This window comes from Mytilus galloprovincialis, chromosome 2, assembly GCF_965363235.1.
Source record: "Mytilus galloprovincialis chromosome 2, xbMytGall1.hap1.1, whole genome shotgun sequence".
Classification (NCBI taxonomy): domain Eukaryota; kingdom Metazoa; phylum Mollusca; class Bivalvia; order Mytilida; family Mytilidae; genus Mytilus; species Mytilus galloprovincialis.
In genome coordinates, this window is record NC_134839.1 from 22,940,704 (window position 1) to 22,963,213 (window position 22,510).

Consider the following 22,510-nt stretch of genomic DNA (forward strand, 5'->3'; position numbering starts at 1 on the left):
CTGAAGAGACATGTATTGTCGAAATGCGCATCTGGTGCAAAAAAATTGGTACCGTTAATCTTATTACTACCACTGGGTCGATGCCTCTGCTGAGGGACTATAAGTCCCCGAGGGTATCACCAGCCAAGTAACCAGTACTTTGGTACTGGCATGAAAATACGGATTTTTTGTGTTATTAAAATTTGCTGTTACAAAATGATAGAAATTATTATAAATTAAGGAATGTATCTCCCTCATGCAAAGCTCTGATTCCTTTCACGGATTTGGCTATACTTTTTGGACCTTTTGGATGATAGATTTTCATCTTTTATATAAGCTTTGGATTTAAAATTTTTGGCCGCGAGCATCACTGAAGAGACATGTATTGACGAAATGCGCATCTGGTGCAAGAAAATTGGTATCGTTAATTTAATTACTACCACTGGGTCGATGCCTCTGCTGGTGGACTATAAGTCCCCGAGGGTATCACCAGCCCAGTAGCCAGTACTTCGGTACTGGCATGAAAATACAGATTTTTTGTGTTATTAAAATTTGCTGTTACAAAATGATAGAAATTATAAATTAAGGAATGTATCTCCCTCATGCAAAGCTCTGATTCCTTTCACGGATTTGGCTATACTTTTTGGACCTTTTGGATTATAGCTCTTCATCTTTTATATAAGCTTTGGATTTCAAATATTTTGGCCACGAGCATGACTGAAGAGACATGTATTGTCGAAATGCGCATCTGGTGCAGGAAAATTGGTACCGTTAATTTTATTATCTTCTTCATTCTGGTCGGTAGTTAAGGCCTGCTTTGGTTGACGTAATCTACAATCTTTAAATCTGACTGGCAATTAGCCATGTGATAAACTTACCACTTGCAGGATCGAGTTTTGCTGTCTAAGTTTTCCTTCCTTCCTTTCCTTTCCGATTTTACTCCCATAGTTTTAATCTTCCTAAAACAACACTAGACAGTGATGCTATGTACGCATTAGTGGGGCTAATTTTATAAGTGGTCTACGGAATGCCTTTCTTTGGCCTTGATGCTTCGAGATCCTCTACAATTATGCCTAGGATGCTAGATCCAATCAACCATGTGCTGTCGGAGGGAGGAATTGTAGAAGTTTTGTGTCACGGATGTGACCTACCGAACTTACTATTTACCGCGTTTGTAATAACATGATCAACACGACGGGTGCCACATGTGAAGTAGGATCTGCTTACCCTTACCCGGAGCACCTGCGATTACCCCTTATTTTTGGTGGGGTTTGTATTGCTAGTTCTTTAGTTTTCTATGTTTTTTCTTTTGTACTATTATTTGTCTGTTTGTCATTTTCTTTTTTAGCTAGTGCGTTGTCAGTTTATTTTTGAGGAGTTTGACTATCCCTCTGGTGTCTTTCGCCCCTCTAGAGGAATAGTGTGTAGTGGACTTAAAATAGAAATTAAAGCACATTTTTGAGTTTTTGTTTTAAAACTACTTTTTTTTTGTCTGTCGGTTTCGATTAGGTATTCAATTTATATATAGATTCTTCATCTGAAATTTAGTCAAACAAAATCAGATCTACTATTCGCGATAGAAAATTATTGTTCTACCGTTGGCATGATCTAGTTGATCACCAAAATTTTCCCTGGATTTTGCACAATGCAGGTGTTGTTGCTACAATGTCACGTAACCATGGTTTTTATGACGTTGGTGGAAGAAATATAATTTTAGACAAAGTATTTGGTTATCCAGTAGTTACCTTTTAGTATGTGCCTGCATACTTTATATACTTTAAGTTGATGATTGTAGTTCTGCTTCCATGATTTCGCTCAAATAAAACGTTTATTTTTTTTAACTTAGAAAAGTCAAAACTAATGATTAAAGGTCAATGAATCCGAATGTTCAAAATATTCAATATTTTATTTCATATGTAAATCCTCCCATGTATGTCTGCATAGAGGGTGCTTCAACTTTTAATACTGCATGGTGCCCATTACTTTGGATACATTGAGCCTCTGTGAAAAGTAAGGATTTAAGATAAGACTAAAAATTCATTTCTTATGATTTTATATTTTCGGTGTTTGTCCCATTGACTTTTATCTCCCTTATGCAAATCTCCCTAATTTATACGCTTGATTCCCTTGAATGCATCATATAATAATATTTATAATATAATGTAACTCCCCTCACTTAAACATTTGGCCGTTGTGTTTTAAGATGTTGTTTTCTTTAAACATTGAATTTGCTTCATACAACCTTATACATAATGATACACACTAGATAACATGTATTGCAATTACGATGATCCATTTAAGCAAAGCTTTCTTTTTCATACAGTAAAACCCTGCAAACTTTTTTCCTGAAACTATAATATGATGGAAAGGTCAAACAATACATGCACTATCGGATGTCAATTTCACATCTTTTGACTTTAATATGACTTTGCAGTGTAGTGTACAATATATGCAAGACAATAAAATATTTACATTGTTTTCTTGAAACGGTTTTCCAAACGTTTGACCTTGGATGGTATTCAAGTACACATGTCGGTGTTAAGTAATCAGTAACATAATTATAATGTTGTTTAATTGTCCCATGTATATCTACAAGTTCTAAAATACGGAAATTGCAAGATTAGACTTAATTTTCATTCCTTTTGTATTATTGAAATCCATCATTGCTTTAAAAACACGACTTATCAAAAGTACTGTGTTCTTTCATAGTTCATTTTATTTTGATGTTTATATTCGTTTAACATGCATATTGAACAATTTAAATGTTTTAAAAGTTAGAAAGGATATAAGTTGTCTTCAATACCTGATGAGAGCATTTTCAAGTGTGTCATCTTGCCAAAAGAATTGTCATAAATGGTAAAGGAACCACCTCCGATCCAGTCAGTAAGACACAGACTGTATGGTTTAGGCTGGTTAAACAATACTTTAAGTGAACCCCTTGGATAATTCCAGTCTATAGTTCCTTCTAAACAAGATGGCGTTATGATAACGTTCTCTGTTTCATTCGTTGGTATGAACCTGCAATCAAACTACTAAATATAAGAAACAGTACTAAATTCAACTGATCCCAAATAGCAGCATTGAGTTTTTCTTTTCAATTGAAATGCAGACAATGAATGTCATTTTACATGGCGCTTCAAGTTTGGCCTATTTGGAGAGCAATAAAACACCATCAGAAACAGAAAATTTACTCTTTTGTCCAACACGTTATATAGTGCTTTAGAGTGTCAGTATTTAGAAAGAACAGTTCACATTAAATAAGAACTTTAATCATCGTGAATTTGTTCATGTAAATTAATTAAGTAATATTTAAACCGACCCTTAATTCTATATTTCAGTAGCCTAAATTTTTATTGGTTCGTAAAAATCTGCGAGGGCCGAAGCATAAGTGTTTTCTCAAAATCGAAAGGTCTGCGCACATTTGACTTATTTCTGTCGTCTTCCTCGTATCTATGAGGTTTCAAAGTTGCTATATGTCTTTTCATATTTGTCCTTCTGTATTGATCTAGTTTACAAATTTTGATTATGATCAACAAAATAGCAATTGAATGTTGCAGAATTATCTTTGTTAAATTATAATGGAACGTTCAAGTGAAAACAACTGTATATTTTTAATACGGCGTAACGCTGATTGAACGTAATTTTTCATTTTGTTTTAAATATAACTCAAACTTAGTTATTTCAAACATCAAAAACGATGTTGGTATCACTTTTCCAAACTGTGTTACCACTCTATTGACTAAAGATGTTCAATACAAATACATTTAATTTGTATATAAATATAAAAATAGTGTTTTATTTTCTTTAATAACTTTACATAAAATTTATATTAGGTGTCTTACTGCCTTACCCTTTAGGATAAAAAGTACAAGGATCCATAAAAGCTATTGTCGTCTGTAAACAGGACAAAAACATTGCAAGACAGATTATAGTCGCCATGATTCCTTTTGGTGGTATAGAAGTTGTGTTCCGAAATTCTTATCAGATTCGTAATCAGTTCATTCCAGTTAATTCTGACGTTTGACATGATTAGTCTAATGTCAGATATCATTGTGCGGCTATTTAAATATTGTAATATATATCCATAACACAAACCACTATAAAGTTCAGAGAAAAACGAAAACAAAGACAAAATAGAATAGATAAATAGATAAATAATACATAAAGTATTAAATAGTATTTTAAATATATCGTTGATTACCTGATATCTTTAATTTGTTTATTATCAGTTAATCTGTTAATTGATAGTTTGTATTCCATACATTTTAAGCTGACCTGGTCCAAAGCGCCATGTAAGCTTTTCTCATCACTTCGCGTCCGTCGTCGTCCGTCGTCTGTCGTCCGTTGTCGTCCGTCGTCGTTAGCCTTTACAAAAACCATTGTGGCCAACTTGGTTGGTTGGTGGGATGACCCGGCCAACCATGGCCACCTGGCTAAGAATAGAACATAGGTGTAAAATGTAGATTTAGGCTTTAAACTTTAAAACAAAAGCATTTAGAGCAATTCTGTCAGGGTTAAATTATTCATCAAGTCAAGATCTATCTGATCTTAAATTTTCAGATAAATCAGACAACCGGTTGTTGGATTGTTGCCCCTGAATTGGTAATTTTTAAGGAAATTTTACTGTTTTTGGCTATTATCTTGAATATTTTTATAGATAGAGATAAACTGTAAACAGCTATAATGTTCAGCAAAATAAGGTCTACAAATAAGTCAACATGATAAAAATTGTAATTTGACCCCTTAAGGAGTTATTGCCTTTATAGTCATAAAATTTTTACAAAATATTTTCCTCTGTTACTAATGGGACAAGTTCATTATAGATAGAGATAATTGTAAGTAGCAAGAATGTTCAGTAAAGTAAGAACTTCAAACACATCACCATCACCAAAACAAAATTTTGTCATGAATCCATTTGTGCTTGTGTCCTTTGTTTAATATCGTATATACCAAGGTGGGCGACACAGGCTCTTAAGAGCCTCTAGTTTAGATGACCTAACAGTAGAAAACAGCTCATTAATGTAATTAATTTAATGATGACTACAAATATCAAATAGTATATCAGTCATTTGGTTAATCCTTATAATTAAGCAAAAACATCAAAAATTATTGTTGACACGATTTCCTAAATGCTTTTTAATTTACAACAAAATGTGAATTTATATTTTGCGATATTAGAAAACACCCGGTTAACCTAATAGAATAATTTTATAAATGCGAGTTTAAATTATTGCGATTATAAAGCCTTGTCGTATTTTTCGCAATAGTAAAAAACATTGCTTTAATTTCTAACTGAACAGAGTGAGTGTTCTCTCAAGAATTTTTACCCTTAACTGTTTCGAATCAATTCTTGCTTTGATTGTGGCATTGCAACAATTTGCTCATAAAAGCATATCGTTTTGAATAATGTTACTCAAAGATACTATTAAAATTTTGGATATAATAAAAAAAAATAAACAAATTTAGTTAAAAGTATATTATATGATATATACGTATACCATTGTAGTAAAATTGCATCTGAATTCAATTTTAAATATGTGTATCTTTTTGTGGTGAAGGAGACGAATTTGATCTTTTCTAATGTCACCAAATCACATATCACTTGTGTAACATTATATGCTGAGCTCCATGGTGAAGCTTGCACGTTGTAAGGAACGAAATCTTCTGTATAGGTTATACAAAAGTCCTCAACCGCTTTCAAAATGTTTTGAAAGAAATAGAGTTCTACTTAAAGTCAATTCTCCTTCTTCCCTTACAATCAAAGATAGTAAGAGTTTGAACAGCAGTATACTATTGTTGTCTTTATTCATGTAAATATTAGTCTAGTTTTGCAAATCTCTATTAAAGATAACAGTATGTGTTATAAAAAACAGTTCTTTGCTGATTGTTTTTTTTTTTCATTTATAGTCCATCCTGATACTCCATCCCAAATATTCTTGACATCATAACAACAGATCCTGCAAAATATTCCATGCTTAAAAAAAGACTATTTTGATGAAGGTAATATTTTCGGTAATATAAATTTTAAAATGCCCCTCTATTATGAACTAAATGGTTACATATTACTTCAAAGATTTGATTCAAAGGTGGGGTTATAATGTTGTTGTTTTTTCACATTTTAAATCGAGTCGTAAAAGTAGAGATCACATTATCATATTGACCTTTACGCAGTCTGCAAAAACAAAAATAGATTTCTAGAATATCCGTATCGTAAGAAAATGTTTTGTGCCGTTGAACTTCCTGCTTTGTATGTGCTTAGAAACGCAATTTGTTCATATCTAATACTTCTCATACTTTGATTTGTTGGAGAATCTCCTGGTTGATCATTGCCACTAAAATTTTGATTTATTGTTATATTGGCTGTCTTTATTTGACAGTACATATAATTAACAAGTACAATCTTATCAAAGATTTGGAAGACATATGTGTGTATTTACATGTACAATGCGGTCATTTCTGTCCATCGTAGTGCTATATTGCTTAATAAGGTAAGAACAGTAAGTCTGATAAAAACTATACTGATTGGTTGTCTACTTGTTCACTTAGCACTCTTGACCTACTGAAAATCTATTTATCGCAAAATAAAATCAAGAATGTAAAATGTTAAATCACAAAAAAACTGTACTCCGAGGAAATTCAAAACGGAAAGTCCCTAATCAAATGGCAAAATCAAATAATAAAACAAATCAGACGAATGGACAACAACTGTCATATTCCTGAAATGGTACAGTAAATAAACTACTACAAACACCGTACGGTGTTCATTCATTCATCGCGTATTATGCAATCTCTTAAGAAAAATGTAGGAGTATTGTCCCAAACAACTTTTTTTTCTTTTACGCGTACATCTGTACAAAAAAATAAAGTAAAACCTAATTAGAACGAAAAACCAAATAATCTGTGCATGGAAACATGGTTTCTAAAACACGAAAAAAAAATGGGGTTAATTGCATCTTTGTTAAATAATCACTTCAACATGTTCAAGGCAAGTGACAAAATAAATAAAATTAAAAAATAACATTTAAAACTCCAACCGATGTTTTTAAAAATGAGAATTGAAATGAAATTTTGGTACTACTATTCAGAGGTATAAAAATTGAAAATTAAAGTGAAGTGGCCTTAAAAAAATGGTTGTCACACGGTTTCTGATTGGTTGAACGGTTTTGTCTATAACATCATAGACATAATTTTGTCATGTGACAATGATGTCATTGACATTTTATCATGAGTTACTCCTTAAAATGGAATTTAAAATTAAACTATTAATTACTGTCCATTCGAAATAACCTTAAAAAAGTGGTGCACACTTTTCAATTACCCCTTTTACGCGGCTTAGTGTGCACAACATTTTGGATGCTTTTTTTTTCATAGACTGAAAAATATAACAGTTATTACTCAAACAAAGTGTAAAAGGGATGAGTCCTGACGCAATTTTCAACATAACTTATATACATGTATCTACTGTAAGAAACTTCCCAGGTGATTAAAGCTTTAATCTATAAAATCTTAAAAATGGATAACATCATTTAAAAGGCTACTTTCTCGTATAACATAATAGTTTTTTTTTGCATTGATATATTCTTAGTATCAGTATTTCTTTCACTTGCCCCGATGATTGTCATTGGAATGGAAAATGTGATGTTCATAGTGGTAAATGCCAGTGTTTTGAGGGTTTTGTTGGTAATGATTGTGCTGTTGACTGCGGATGTAAAGGCCACGGGACATGTAAATCTGGTTCGTTTATAATTATAATAAAGTGATTAAATACAAAATTGTTAAGCTGTTATTCATTAAAAAAAGTAAAATAACAAAATACCAAACTCATATTGAGGCCGTCATCATGGAGCAAATCATGCTTAACTGAAAAAATTTGTGTGAATATTTTGAACGGAACCCTTAAATATTGATAACTCTGCCTATAACAAACAACAAATACTGTCAACAATGCAAATGTTATATACGTAAAAAAGCACTTTATTATTTTTTTATGTTGGACTAACAAAAGTATTTTACTTTTTGTTTAGACAATACCTGCCTATGTCGACAAGATTGTTGGAAATGGTATGCAGCGCAGCGCAAATGTATTTTGTCCAAATGGTCAGTGCTATAATTTACAAAAAATAATATTGTATCAGTTATTTGTATCTACATTACACGTCGACGGAATTAGCAAAAGTGAATACGCGTAAAACGCCTATAAAATCAAATACTCCGTGTGATAAAGTACATTCGTGTTATAAAGATTTCATATGTGAAAGACCATAGCCAGATTATTTAGTATAGATCATACTCATAAAGAAGAAATTCAAATAGAACTATATTCTGATCTTGAATGTAAATTAAGTCGACCATAGTTTACCAATTTTTTAGAACTTGAAAATAATGCCTTGACAAGACCGCGTATTCAAATGTTAATGAATCATACATTCCTGTATACGTTTTCTACATTGCTTAAAGTTATCGGTACCAATTAAGATACATGAGATTTTTAACTAGTACACAAATATGACACGATTGTTATCAGTTCGAAAGATGATCGTATCACCGAATATTATTTTGAGCTATGAAATGTTGCATTTCTTGGTAGGAATACAGTGTATATGTCCTGGTATGTGTGGCTGTTCTACGAACTGTCATCAAGGTACATGCTGGAATGGTCAGTTTGAATGTTTTGAAGGATATACTGGACATGACTGTTCTCATTATAATCCAAAAATGTATGTTACTCTTTTATACTCAGATTTGCAAATAACTTGAATAAAATTGAGAATGAAAATGGGAAATATGTCAAAGAGACAACAACCCGGCCAAAGAGCAGACAACAGCCGAAGGCCACCAATGGGTGTTCAACGCAGTATGAACATCCCACACGCGGAGGGTGTCATCAGCTGGCCCCTAAATAAAATTATGTGCTATTTCAGTAAAAATGGACGTCATAATAAACTCCAAAACATATAAATGAACTAAAAAAAACATACAAGATTAACAAAGGCCAGAAGCTGCTGACTTGGGACAGTCGCAACCTTCCATCTATTCCTTTAGTCGATGTTTAATAAAGAAACACATAGCGGACAGTAAAACCATTTTAAAAGAAGCCCGAGTCCGATGTCAGAATAGGTAACAAAAGAAACAAAGCAAAATGACTATGATACATAAATTAACAAAGGACTACAAGCAGTTATTGACATGCCAGCTCCAAACCGCAATTAAGCTGTTTGAAAGATTATGTCTTCATTATATGAAAAAGAAGTCCAATCCCTCCTGTTAGTTTTTTTTGGTGGAAATTATGAATGTGAATGTATAATGTGTGTCACTCTTTTGTACACAAATCTTTACAACACCTTGTTTTTTTTTTTTTAGAAATATCTAAAGTAAATTAAGAAAAGCGCTTCGGAAACAATAACGTTTATATAAAGGAATATGTTCATGTTCTTTCTGCTGTCGACAGCTCTTCCCCGATTTATGTTATCATATCAGTATTTAGAGTTTCGGAACTAATTTACTTTTATTATACGTTTCTCAGATATTCGGATCAAAACTGAGAATCAGATCAGTTTAGAAGTGTTTTGTTTTCGTCATAGTGACCTTGTAACTTGATGCAGTTTTTAAATGTCATGTCGGTTACCCTCTTGTATTCAAGTATTTATATATCCCTTGGCTATCATTTTTTTGTGTTTTAACATTACTGCTGAAGGATGAAGGCATTTTAATTTCCGATACAATTTAAAACAACATAAGAAAACACAAAAAACATGAAAACAACGAATAAACAACTACCAGACAGTGTACAAAAAACAACATAAAAAAACTATTTAATGAACTGCACGAACCTCATTAAAATCACGGTAAAATGTAGATAAATATCAAACAGGGAGAGTAGCGAGATTATGAGATTGAAGTCATCACACGCCTTACAATTGCTGAACAGTCTAAATATATCTTATAGCAGCTGTTTAACGCCTTCCAAAACGTGAATATATTCAACCAAATCGAGTTGATCAAAAATTATGATTAAAATAGTTACCAAAGGTACCAGGATTATAATTTAGAACGCCAGACTAAGATATTCGCTTTATTTCTTTTGAATTTAATATTCCTTGATTTCTATAACAAATTTATGATTATCGTTGCATTTTTGTACAGCATGGTAAATAAGGACGTTTCTGTGAATATGAATATTAGTGGTCTCTCTCATTATTCATCTGAATTAAAATTTGTTGATATTGCAAAACTTTCTCGGTCCTGGATTACAAAGAGAACCAGTGGAAACAACTCAAATATGTGGGATACGCATGAACAACATTTGGTGAATTGGAGAAATGGCGGATACCCTGCTTCTCTACCATGTATACATATTGCTCATTTGTCTCTCCAAAAGGGTTTTCATTAGTTGCGATAATGTTTATTCATTTACGGAAGATTAACTTCCTCTCATGTCACTCCACTGCTCCTTTCTTATCAGTGGAGAGTTTAAAATTGACCTATTCCACAAACGCCCAGCATAGAGACTTCAAACAGAAATTCTTAACGATGCTCTTGAAATGAAACAAAAAATCTACTCTGAATATATATATTTAAAAAAAAATTTTAAAAACCAAAGGACATTGAATGGTAAAGTAAGAGAGGAAGTATATTGTTAGTATGAGTAAATATCACAAAAGGGCGGAAGGTGTCTCTAGAATAAATATGAATGCAGTAGTTTGCATACAATAGGAATAGATCATATATTTACTAGTTGAACTTCTTTCAAACTGTACTTACCAAAGCAGGCTGTATATTTTGTTGTTGTCAACTAACATTCACAAATGATTTTTTTAGAGTAATTAAAAGTCTATAAAACATGAGGAATACATACATGTCACTCCTGGTCTCCCTTGTGTATAGTTATGGCACCCTCAACGGAGTTGGGGTGACGTATTGTTATTCTACGTTTCTTTTTTTTCTTATTTTTATTATTCTTCCACACATTTTGTCCATCGTGTTTCTAAGAATTGAGTGATCCAATAATGTTGGAACTATAACATAATGAGGACCCCCATGTAAAGTTGTGCATCTGACTCTGGAATTTTTTTAAATGGCCGCTGTTTCCATGGAAACTGCAAAAAAGTGAAAAATTTTCAAAATTCTAAATCTTTCATTATAAGACCTAGCTGGATGAAACTTTATGCAAATGTTCCTTGGTATGACTAGATGTCAAGACAATATTTAGAAATTCCAAAATGGCCGCCATGGTCATGGAAACAGGGCAAATGTTTAACATTGAGCCTAAGGACAAATACATAAAAGCTGCATTTTCTTTAAGAATATTGCATAGAGATCAATGAAACTGTATTGATATATAACATGACATATGGCAATGAGATGCCTGCTTTTAGAATTTTGGAATTATCTACTGTAACCATGGAAACAGTAGAAATATAAAAAATTTCAAAAAATTCAAAATGCTGCAAACTAGATGAAACTTTACAGAAATGATAACTGGCATGGGCAGAATTGCATTTTGGATTTAGAAATTTCAAAAAGGCCGTCGTAACCATGGAAATGACTAAAATGTCAAAAATTTCAAAATGCTCCAAACTTAATAAAACTTTACAAAATTCATAATTTCCATGTGTAGATACCCTCCTTGACTTTGGAAATTTCAAAATGGCTGCCTTTATCCTGGCAATGGGGGGGACGAGGGTGCCATCCGTTATTGCTAGCAATTACAAATCTAGTTCTTATTCATTTTCTTGATTTAAGTTTTTCATTTTATCAGACCGTGAACGATTGTATTTAGTTTTACATTTTGTAAATTGTTTGGCCTTAGTGCATCACTGAAATAACATAATTTGTCAAAATGCGAATTTGGTGCGTTTACATTGGTATCTTTAATATATTTGTATACCAAAAGTGAGACATTATAATTGGGTGCTCTTTTTAGGTTAAACGGTGTTAAAACATAATGTTTACTATATATATATCGAAGTTTAATTACGTTATTGAAAGCTACGGTGAACTTTAACAGTGTTTGTTTTTAAGATAGCAAAATAGTTTTTCAAGAGGACTGTGTTTTTATTCCTGTTATCTTAATGGACATGTAAGTAACAATTATCATGTTCTACTTTGCTTTCCCTATATTTCGATTTGCATATTCTTCGGTATTTGATCAATCATATATTTATTCATTTCGGTTAATATGATATTAGGGAAACTCATGTTAAGAGAAACCATAGGCCTCTATGCTCCAAAAGGCAATTACACTCTACTGTAAGACGGAGAAGGCGAAATATCTTTTAGATTTGCTCATGAACACATTATGTATAATGGCAAAGGTCACGTAATTATAGAATTTGTCTAACAGTAATCTTAAAACGTATAACTATCTATGATGAATCAATAATCGAGATTATAACATAGCATAATATATCTTTCGAGCGTGGCTTATAATGAACAAATTAATTAAATAAAATTGAGACTGAAAAAAAAGAATGTTTCAAAGAGACAAAAACATGACCAAAGAGTAGGCGAGCAATGGGTATTCAATACAGCGAGGAAATCTAGCACCCGCTTTTGTATAAAACAGCAGTTCATTTTTTATAATCAATTATATTATCCCTAGCGATAGCAAGGAATAAATTATAATTATAAATGCCTACACACAATGGTTAAATGAAAAACAATATACGGCTGCCATGATTTAAGTCAATTATAATAGGATAAATACGGTTAGATTTGTCAACCGTGTTTATAAAATTTTACACCGAAAAAAAATAACTCATATCGAGTGATTTGTTTATTTAGCATAAGGACAGACATAATTGTTATGTACTTGAAGTTTGGTCTTGCCTAGTCTTCTGTATAAGATGGGAATGCGCGCAGAACAGCCAAATTTGTATATTACGCTGAAAGCATATTAACTATTGTTATACTGATGTATAGGTCGTCATATTGGAATACCTTTTTCACAAATTTGAGCGATAATTAAAACTATGGAATATGTTGACATACATAACAAGCAAATATTAGCAGTCAATAAAGAAATTAATAACATTTTAAAATCATGACCAACACGAATCAGTCTGGAATAAAAATATAATGAATTTAACATAAAAGAATGCATTTGGGACAAAGAACGTATACTTCAATCTACATAGCGATTTCTAAATGTAAAATATAGATCAAGACATACTATAAGATCAGCTTTTATTCGCTTTTAGGTTAAATGGTTATTAATATAAACGAAGGAAAAGCGGACAACGACCAGTCGAGGCAAATAGGAAATACTATAATTATGAAATTTCATAATTTAATTGAAATATAGAATTAAAGTGGAGTTGTCTCTCTAATACGCTTCTTCTGAAAACTGACATTGGAGATAACAACGTTTGTCTTAAACGAAGTTGAAAGGAGGACAACTCATTATCATAATAAGTTATATAAAATAGAAAGTTGTATGATATGTCGAACTTATTCTCAGCAGAACAAATCCAGACAACCCTGTTCGAAATGTTCGTTTTATAATGCCAGGATTTGAAGGTCGATACTAGAAATTTCCATTTTATCCACCATTTTTGGAAAGTATCAATTGATATTCTGAATTACGTTATATGGACTTTTTACACACCAATGGACATACAGTAAGAACTTTGTGATATCAGATTTTTACACGACAATGGGAACACTATTACAATTTCCTTAAAGATGACTTTTAATTGACGTAATTTGAATGAGCAGGTCAACATGCTCATTCACAAATCAACCAAATTCAGCTTGTTATCCTGACCGCCACTCAGACAATTCTAGTTTGTTTAAGACTTATATAGATTATCGTTGCCATCAAATAAGGATCTTTAAGGTCGTGATATTCTTTAATTGTAGCATGATAACATTTAGTATACCAACTTGCTAAGTAGAAATTTACATTTCATTTTAGATTTACATTGAATTTTCAAACGAGGTATGAAATGGAATATTTCGACAGACTCATTATACCCAAGAACAAGGCTCGAAACTCCGCCTTGATTCCAATAGCCGGATAGCAGGAATGAAATACTATAATAAAAGATCTTCTGAAATTATGGAAATTTGGAAAACGGTTTGTTATAGTAGATTAAAAAAAGTCGGTAAATGCTTGTAATGATAACATAATTGTTAACGTACGAAAATGTTTAAAGGATCAAATATTTCAATCGTAACATATAATTCTTCTTACTTACAGAATTGTTTTTGTTGATAACTGTTGTTCAATATAAAGTCTTAAATATGCTGTTGATATCTGTGTTTAAAATGATATTGCAACGAAGTTATTATCCATAATTCATACAGAATATTGATTAGGATGATAAGAACACAAAATAAAAGGCCGCATCAATGCCAAAAAATAATTCAATGAGTACAAACTTTTTTTAATTTTTCATTTCTCGGTGAAACTTTGGTCGCATCATCTGCAAACATAGAAATAAAGTATACATGAGATATGTTGTTTTACATTCTAAAAACCCTCAACTGTAAATAGATACCTTCACCTTCCTGTATAATGCGGATACCTCTATCTAAAGTAGTCACAAATGAGTCTTATAAGACGAAACACGCGTCTGGCGTATTAAATTATAATACTGGTACCTTTGTAACTAATAATTGTTTTGTTTTATAATTATTTTGATCTGAGCGTCACTGATGAGTCTTATGAAGACGAAACACGCGTCTGGCGTATTAAATTATAAGACTGGTACCTTTGTAACTAATTATATATGTGTATATGTATGTATGTTCAAATGGTAAAATATAATTTCTTTTTGGTGAATCCACTGCAACAATCTGCATTTAGTTGCTATAAAATGTTGTTAATGGGGGGGGGGGGGGGGGTGGTGTTAAAGACGTCGCACATGTCCCCCAAAATACGCCAGAGTTAGAATTTCAATCCTTTCGAGTAATAACTTTTCTGAAACTGTTTACTTGTATCTATAAAGAAATGAAATAAATATTTTTTAGTTTTAGTATCATTTTTGGTAAAATTCCGTCCAAGACTTCATGTTTTGTAAATATTACAATAATTTCTGGATCTGAAAATACGAAGAGTCAAACAGAAAATATCTGAGAAAATATGTAAAAATAATATTGATGTTCTTATACATCATCTTCGAAGGCTAAATTAGTACACAGGGGCACAGAAATGAGATTTATTGCACAAGAACTTTCACCTTTGAAAAATACATTGACGTCAAAATGCTAAACCATACTCCTAACCTTGTATCGCTACCTAATGCATCAAAGAATTGTTAATATTATCTCTTTTTTTCATTGTAGACAGCAGAGATTTTAAACATGTCGAATGTTCAAATGGAGACATATTGCAATAATCATATATCTCAATCAGGGTCGTCATTTCAATATTATATGAACCTCGCTAAGGTAAATATTCAATAAGAAAGACGTATGTTCCTCATAAAAAGCTTTCTCTTGTTTTATAGAATATACTTTTGGTAGTAGGTATTAAACAAGGTACACTGATATTCTGTTTCAGGAAATTGAATAGGTATGTCGAAAAGGAATGACATTTTCAGATTAAGGCATAGAAAATAAATTGAAATTGATGTGGATAAAATGAATCTGATATCTGAGACCCCGTTCACACTAAGACACTTTTATCGATTTAAACTAGACCGGTTCACTTTAGATCGATTTAAGGGTCAATGTGAACGCTTTGAATCGATCTTCAATCGGTCTAAACTAAAACACCAAAAGAGATAGTTTAGTTTGAATCGATCTAAAGTAAACTGATCTTAGTTTCAATGTGAACGCAGAGATCGGTTTAAACTAGTACGATTGAATCGAAAATAACGTATGCGCATGTACAGCGCCAAAACTATCTCAGAGGTTCGTTGTTTAGCCCATATTTCTCTGTTTACAGACATTTAAAACAAACTGAAAACATTTTGTCTTCGCCATCGCATAGATTTGCGAAATCTGTGTCTTCTTTTCTTATGATGATTTTTTTTCTTTTCAGGAACCGTAATATTTCGTCGTGTTGTAACTTCGTTATTACAGATAATTTTTTTCTTAAATTAAAGAAAACGGCAATAACACCTGTACCAAAATGTTAACTTCTGATTCAGGAGAAACAATAACTTTATCCATTTTTTTTCAAGTGTGTGTGTCAGAGTACGAATAGATGAATTCAATAAATCAGTTCTATTTATACACAATGTTTACAGTTTTACGGGATAAAAGGTTAGATCGATTGCGTTTTTAATTGTAGTGTGAACGCAGTGGATCGGTTTAGACCGATAGAGATCGTTATGATTAAAGATAATGTGAACGCTAACTGGTTTTATTCAGATCGATTCACATTAGATCGATAAAAAAAATGCTAGAGTGAACGGGGTCTAATGATCAAAGCGGTTGCATCTAGGAATAATTTATAAATGTTTAAACTGACTACGTATTCTGTATTACTTGGGATGAATTATGTCTAGATCAATTTGACGTTAATTATCCGATACCACATCAAATGCGATATGTTCCACAAAAACAAAGAGACTAACTGAAATAGTCCAAATGCAGTTAAAACCAAAAAGGTGATAGACTTGCATTGGAAAAAATTAGTATCGATGCTATGCATTAATTTAATCACGCAATCAGTGACAAAAAGTTGAAAAAAACATTAACAAAATGTTTAACATATCTCAATCAGAAAATGTTTCATAAAAATACACAGATATTAAAGTTTGAAATGCTGAACAACATAACAAAAGAAAATCATTTAACGAGATAAACTTTGGTTGGTGTGAAATGTAAGAATAGGTAGACTGTTTAACTCCAAATTGAATTAAACTTTTTGTATCCCTTTATAAGAAACATGGACTTAAACTTCTGACGTACGAAGGAGGACCATCAATTATGGAAGGCAGTGCCATTGGCCACGGAATTAGCAACCACGAAGTCACAAATAAAGCAATCGCTTTTAATAGAGATCAACATATCAAGTCTGTAGTAGAGAATCTTTTAGAAGCTTGGTATAAGATTGTGATAAATGATCCACAAAATTCATCTCCAGGTACTAAACCAATCATTTTACAGGATTGACATTTAGGTTTGGGATTCTTGAATTTAAAAATATATCTATTCACTTTTCTTTCATCTAGATGTGTATGCTTGAATATCGCAGTTATATTCGCCTGTCATTGATGGTTTCCTTTGCATTGTGCTTAATTCCTTGTCATTTATTTTGCCGATGTTCTCATATTCTAATTATATCTTTCAATGAGGTGTGAAGAACTAATGGTATTATTACAAGATATCTATCTACTATATACAAATTATTTACAAGTTCAACGATCAAATAAGAAAGAACACGTTCATTTAATTAGATAGTATGTTATTTATTCTTAATTTAAAGGTTGGTTGTTGAATTATTTTTCTTTCACTGGTACTCTATCAAATATAACAGCTTGAGAATGCTTTAATACACAGGACAATATCCTGGAACAGTGCTGCTAAGTATATTGTTGTTATATTCCCCCTGGTTTTGATGGTTTCGATAACTGGAGGCTAACGTTTGTAGATCTTTGTTATTAGTTTTATTTATGTGTTAACATAGTTTATTTCAAAGGAGTAGGTCCAGGAAGACCTCTTTTTGGCCCCAAAATATAGCAGTTTTACAAATTTGTTAAAATGTAATCTTTTAGTTATTTATTGGAAAATAGAATGCTTCTGCTACATAAATATGGGCTGCTTTTGACAATACCATGCACATATATCGGGTACTAGCATCATTAAGTCATGCCAAATTACTGAAATTTTCACAATTTTGGCATTTTAGTTAAATTTTAGACAGTTTCCGTCTTCAATGGAAGTAGCCGCATTTATGTTCATTCTTAATATTGAAATTTAAGTTGTATTTGATGATAATACATAACATATAAAGGTTGAGGATGAACACGGATGCGGCCACTTCCATGTTTGACAAAAACAATCTGAAAAGTGACATTTTTTGGGGGCATATTTGATAGATTTGTCATATTTAAGCTTGAATCGGAGCGTTTTTAATGAGTAAATCAGTTAAAATCTTTCTCATAAACTTATTGAATCAACTGAAATAGACACTTAAGTGTTTAAAAAGTATCCAAAATATGTTGTCAGATGAACCTGAAATTCGAAGCCAAAATCGGCCCTTACCGGACCTACTCCTTAATTATTTATAGGTGGGTTGTTCAATTATTTTTCCTCCACTGGTACTTCATCAAAATATGGCATCTGTGGAATGCTTGAATACACAAGACAAGATCCTGGAACAGTACCTAAGTATGTAGCGACTCATAGTTTCATTACGCGTCATTATAGTCATAATCGTGTAGATATACAATGCAGTTTCCTGCAGCAGTCGACCCTTGGCTATGGTTGTTTCTTACAGAAACGTGGAGCTCTTCACTGGCGTTTTTGCTGTTACGGACGATGACTGCGTCACTTGGTTGGTAAATATTTACTTTCTTTTAATACACATAATCAAATAGAGTAGTACTCGCATTGATTTAAAACATAGTCAATATAATATATTTGTAACGAGTGCCATGCAAAATTGTTAAAAAGGATGAGTATGAGAGGTAAAAAAAGAAATAAATATATAATAAATAAAGTATACGGTCGCAAATTATAGCTAAGAGTAAGATATCAACTGTTTTACTGTGTTTATCAAACACCTCTTTTTAATAATATTCGCGTCAACAACACACGACAACGAAACAGTATGATAGAAAACATTTTGAAGACTTGAGATTTGAATATTTGAACAGGGTCAGACAGTTATAAATGAAAACTGAAAAATAAAAACTGTATAAGAAGAGAAAAGTGAAGAAAGAAAACCCCAAATATAAAACAAAATATTATCAAGTACTTTTTTCTGTTAATATATTTTTTAAGATTTGGCTCTGGTAAATGAAAACACTATGAATTAGATAATCAAAAATTGTCTTGTCTATCTCTTATTGAAAAATGTTATACAACAATTTTCTTTTTTTCCTTCCATTTTAAAAGTTGTCTGCAATGTCATTATAGGTGTTTATCTCCTTTTTTTATAATTGATAAATAAATTGTGTAATTACAGAAATAAATATTGTACAAAATGAACTGTGGAATATCTATTTAACTCAAACATGGTAAAGAATAAAAAAAAAAAAAAAATGAAAAACAACATGTAACATAATTTCATTCGTCTGAAACGCTTCTTTGATATGCCTTCATTAGGAACGACCAAAGCCAATTATTTGAAGGCCAATGAATTATAAGAACCTTTACAATTGAAAAGTTATATGACAAAAAAAATTACCTAATAAAATGGCAAAATCCATCTAAGGCCAACTTTGCCTGAGAGAATTGAAACCTTAGTTTGTTATAATAGTTTCAAAGTTTATAAGCGAACAATTTTAAAAAAGATTGCTGTAAATCATGTCAGTACTCATGTCAGTACCGCAGTACTGACTACTGAGCTGATGATACCCGCGGGGGCTAAGAGTCGACCAGCAGAGGCATCGAACAAAAGAAGTTAAAAAGAAAACAACAAGTTACAGAAATTGTATACGTTCGCGAGCGCTTTTCGGAATTTACCTGCATCAGGAACGTTTAAAATAGTATGTTGTTTTCTTTTAGTACTATCCAGACGTTGGCAAAACTGGAGATACTCTTGTACTGGATGGATTTAATCCTACTATATATACAGTGTATGTCAGATCGGTAAACAAGGTAGGGGTTAAAAACTATCATAGCATAGACACAAAAACAGCAAATACCTCGAAAACGTAAGTGTTCTAATGTTTATGTTTCCAGTTCTTTTTGTTTTATTTTTTTATTTTTTTTTTGTTTTGTTTTTTTTTTTTTGCTTCTTTTATTATTTTTTCTAGTTTAATTGGAGTTTATTATGTATTACTATAAACACTAGAAGATGTTGTATGATTGCCAATGTTACAACTCTCCACTAGGGCCCAGATGAAGGTTATCAGCAATAGGTAACCGTGCAGTCTTCAAAAAGGAACAAAACCAATGCCAGAAGCAAGCACTGTTTATATCAAAGTCTGATCAGTACATCAAACAGTAAAATCACAAAAATACTGAACTCCGAGGAAAATTCAAAACGAAAAATACCTAATCAAATGGCAAAATTAAAAGATAAAACACACCAAGACAACATGGACAACAACTGTCATATTCCTGACTTGGTACAGGATTAGATAATTAGATAAAAGGCATATGAATTTAGTAGATAACATCTTTTGGAATCAAGATTTTCAAGATTTGAAAAAATCGTGATAATGCCAATACAGTGCTTAAGGAAAAGAATACTTAGTCTTCAGTTTTATTACTTCTAAATTCTTTGCATCAGACGAGCTAGTAATGAACAAAGATGAAAATATCATACTCATAACATAAATGTCCCTTTTTTAGTCTTACCAGCTTTGGTTACAACAGTTCACTACCCTCAAGAAAAGTGAGACGTCGACTGCCGAACGGTGTTTACAACTACTAGTATATAGATACACAGGCCAGAGGTTCTTAAAAGATATAATGTCTCCAGCTATCTCGGTAGAGTTTGAAATCATATTATAAAAATATCTTCAATATTGTTTGTTTAATTATTAATGGAAATCTTGGATTTTGAAAACAATCTCGTTATTTCAAATATTTTAATACTATTTCAAGCTCACCGAAGTACACTGTTTACATCACTGTACAGTTGTCCATCGTATCCTATCCACCTGTTAACTAGGAACATTTTAATTTTGAATTCTTACAACCTGTTTAGAATCAAATCATCAAGTCTGCGCCTTCAATGTTTCTTTGTCGCGGTTAATCACTTTACACAGGGAATATCTAAGGTTTGTTTCTATTTTAAAACGACATTGAGAATTTGATCAGAATCGTTGTTTAGGGTCATAAATATAACACCTTTGAGATCAGTTTATAAAATTGAGAAAGGAAATTGGGAATGTGTCAAAGTTATGTCTGGCGGTTTTACAAGGGGTACAATCAAAATCACGTGATGGATATACACACACCGGAAGTTACAGTCGAACTCGCCGCTTGAAAGGTTAGTAGTTGCATTTTCTTGTTTATATCATTAAATTTTGATTAATAAGTTGGCACACCGAATGTCGGATAGTATGTAGTTTTAAAATACACGCTTGTTTTTGCTAGAAAGCGTGCAGTTATTGCAAACACTTCGACGGTGAAATTTTGGAACTGTGTCGAAGTGTTAGCATTAACTGCACGCTTTCCAGCAAGGATAATTGTGTATTTCAAAACTAGATAGTATCCTACATTCGGTGCACTACGTTATTTATTAAATTTTATTGATATAAACAAGTAAATACGACTACTTACCTTTCAAGCGGTCTGCTCGACTGTTACTTCCGGTGTGTGTATATCCATCACGTGATTTTGATTGTACCCCTTGTTTTAACAAGGTTTGTAATACAGGACAGTATTCAACTAATATATGAAGGTTTGAATGCCTTTAATATTCATGCGTCAAGCAGTCACTTCCTGTTACCGTTAGCGTCAGATTTGAATAAATTTTATCGTGATTCGACAGCGATCTCAAAAAGTTAATCGTTTCGATTAATTTTTGAAAGAATTTTACTTGATTCGTCAAAATCAGTCAAAAGTTTTATCGTCATAAAGAAAGTGTACATTTTATCGTCATGCACCAAAAATTACCGTTCAGGTCATTAAGCAAGTCTATTTTTACCGTTGTTCTACATAAAGATTACGACCCTCATATATCATGTATTAAGATACTTCGTCGGAATGATCACCAAACAAAATAAAATCTACAATTCGCAGAATGAATTTGTGTCATCCCCTCGGCGTGATCTAAATGGTCTTTAGTTATACTGAACTTTACAGACTGCAGATATGCTACAATAAAACATAAGCATGGGTAAAAAGTAAAATCACAAAATTCAAAACGGAAAGACCCTAATCAAATGGCAAAATCAAATAATAAAACACATCAAACAAATGGATAACAACTGTCATATTCCTGACTTGAAACAAGCATTTTCAAATGTAGAAAATGGTGGATTAAACCTGGTTGTATGGCGCTAAACCTCTCACTTGTATGACAGTCGCATCAATTTTCATTATTTTTACAACGATGCGTGAACAAAACAGACATAATAGGCAAAATTGTCAAAATATGTGTACAGCAGTCATCACTGTGTCACAATCTAAAAAAGGAAAATGTAAACGTCACACAGGAAGAAATATCAAATGATTATATATTTATATGATTCCATGGGTTGAAGGACAACATATCTTTACTAAATCGTAGAGTAAGTATTTATTATTCAGGCCTAATTTCAGTATTATCTTTTAAAATGTACAAGCATAACTATATATGTTAGGTACAGATCGACGTCCGGTCTCTAATCGACGTCCGTTCCTCAAATCGACATCTAAATCTGATGTCACATTCTCAAATCGACGTCCAATATTTTGATCCTCTAATCGACGTCCAATGTGACGTCATGTATTGCCAAAACGACGTCTGGTCGAT

The 22,510-nt window shown here is 32.1% G+C and overlaps 2 long non-coding RNA genes across 2 annotated transcripts; one reads left to right on the forward strand and one right to left on the reverse strand.

Annotated features, from left to right (window-relative positions):
- Positions 1 to 1,866: 1,866 nt before the first annotated feature.
- Positions 1,867 to 3,978, reverse strand: LOC143062171 (uncharacterized). The gene is made up of 3 exons (XR_012974586.1): positions 3,830 to 3,978; positions 2,783 to 2,997; positions 1,867 to 1,980 (listed from the first exon to the last, which is right to left on the reverse strand). It is a non-coding gene; the product is annotated as an uncharacterized LOC143062171 (long non-coding RNA).
- Positions 3,979 to 7,583: 3,605 nt separating this feature from the next.
- Positions 7,584 to 20,571, forward strand: LOC143063166 (uncharacterized). The gene is made up of 10 exons (XR_012974956.1): positions 7,584 to 7,713; positions 8,004 to 8,076; positions 8,567 to 8,696; positions 10,123 to 10,325; positions 13,895 to 14,056; positions 15,268 to 15,372; positions 16,816 to 17,017; positions 18,165 to 18,434; positions 19,606 to 19,698; positions 20,398 to 20,571. It is a non-coding gene; the product is annotated as an uncharacterized LOC143063166 (long non-coding RNA).
- Positions 20,572 to 22,510: the final 1,939 nt, after the last annotated feature.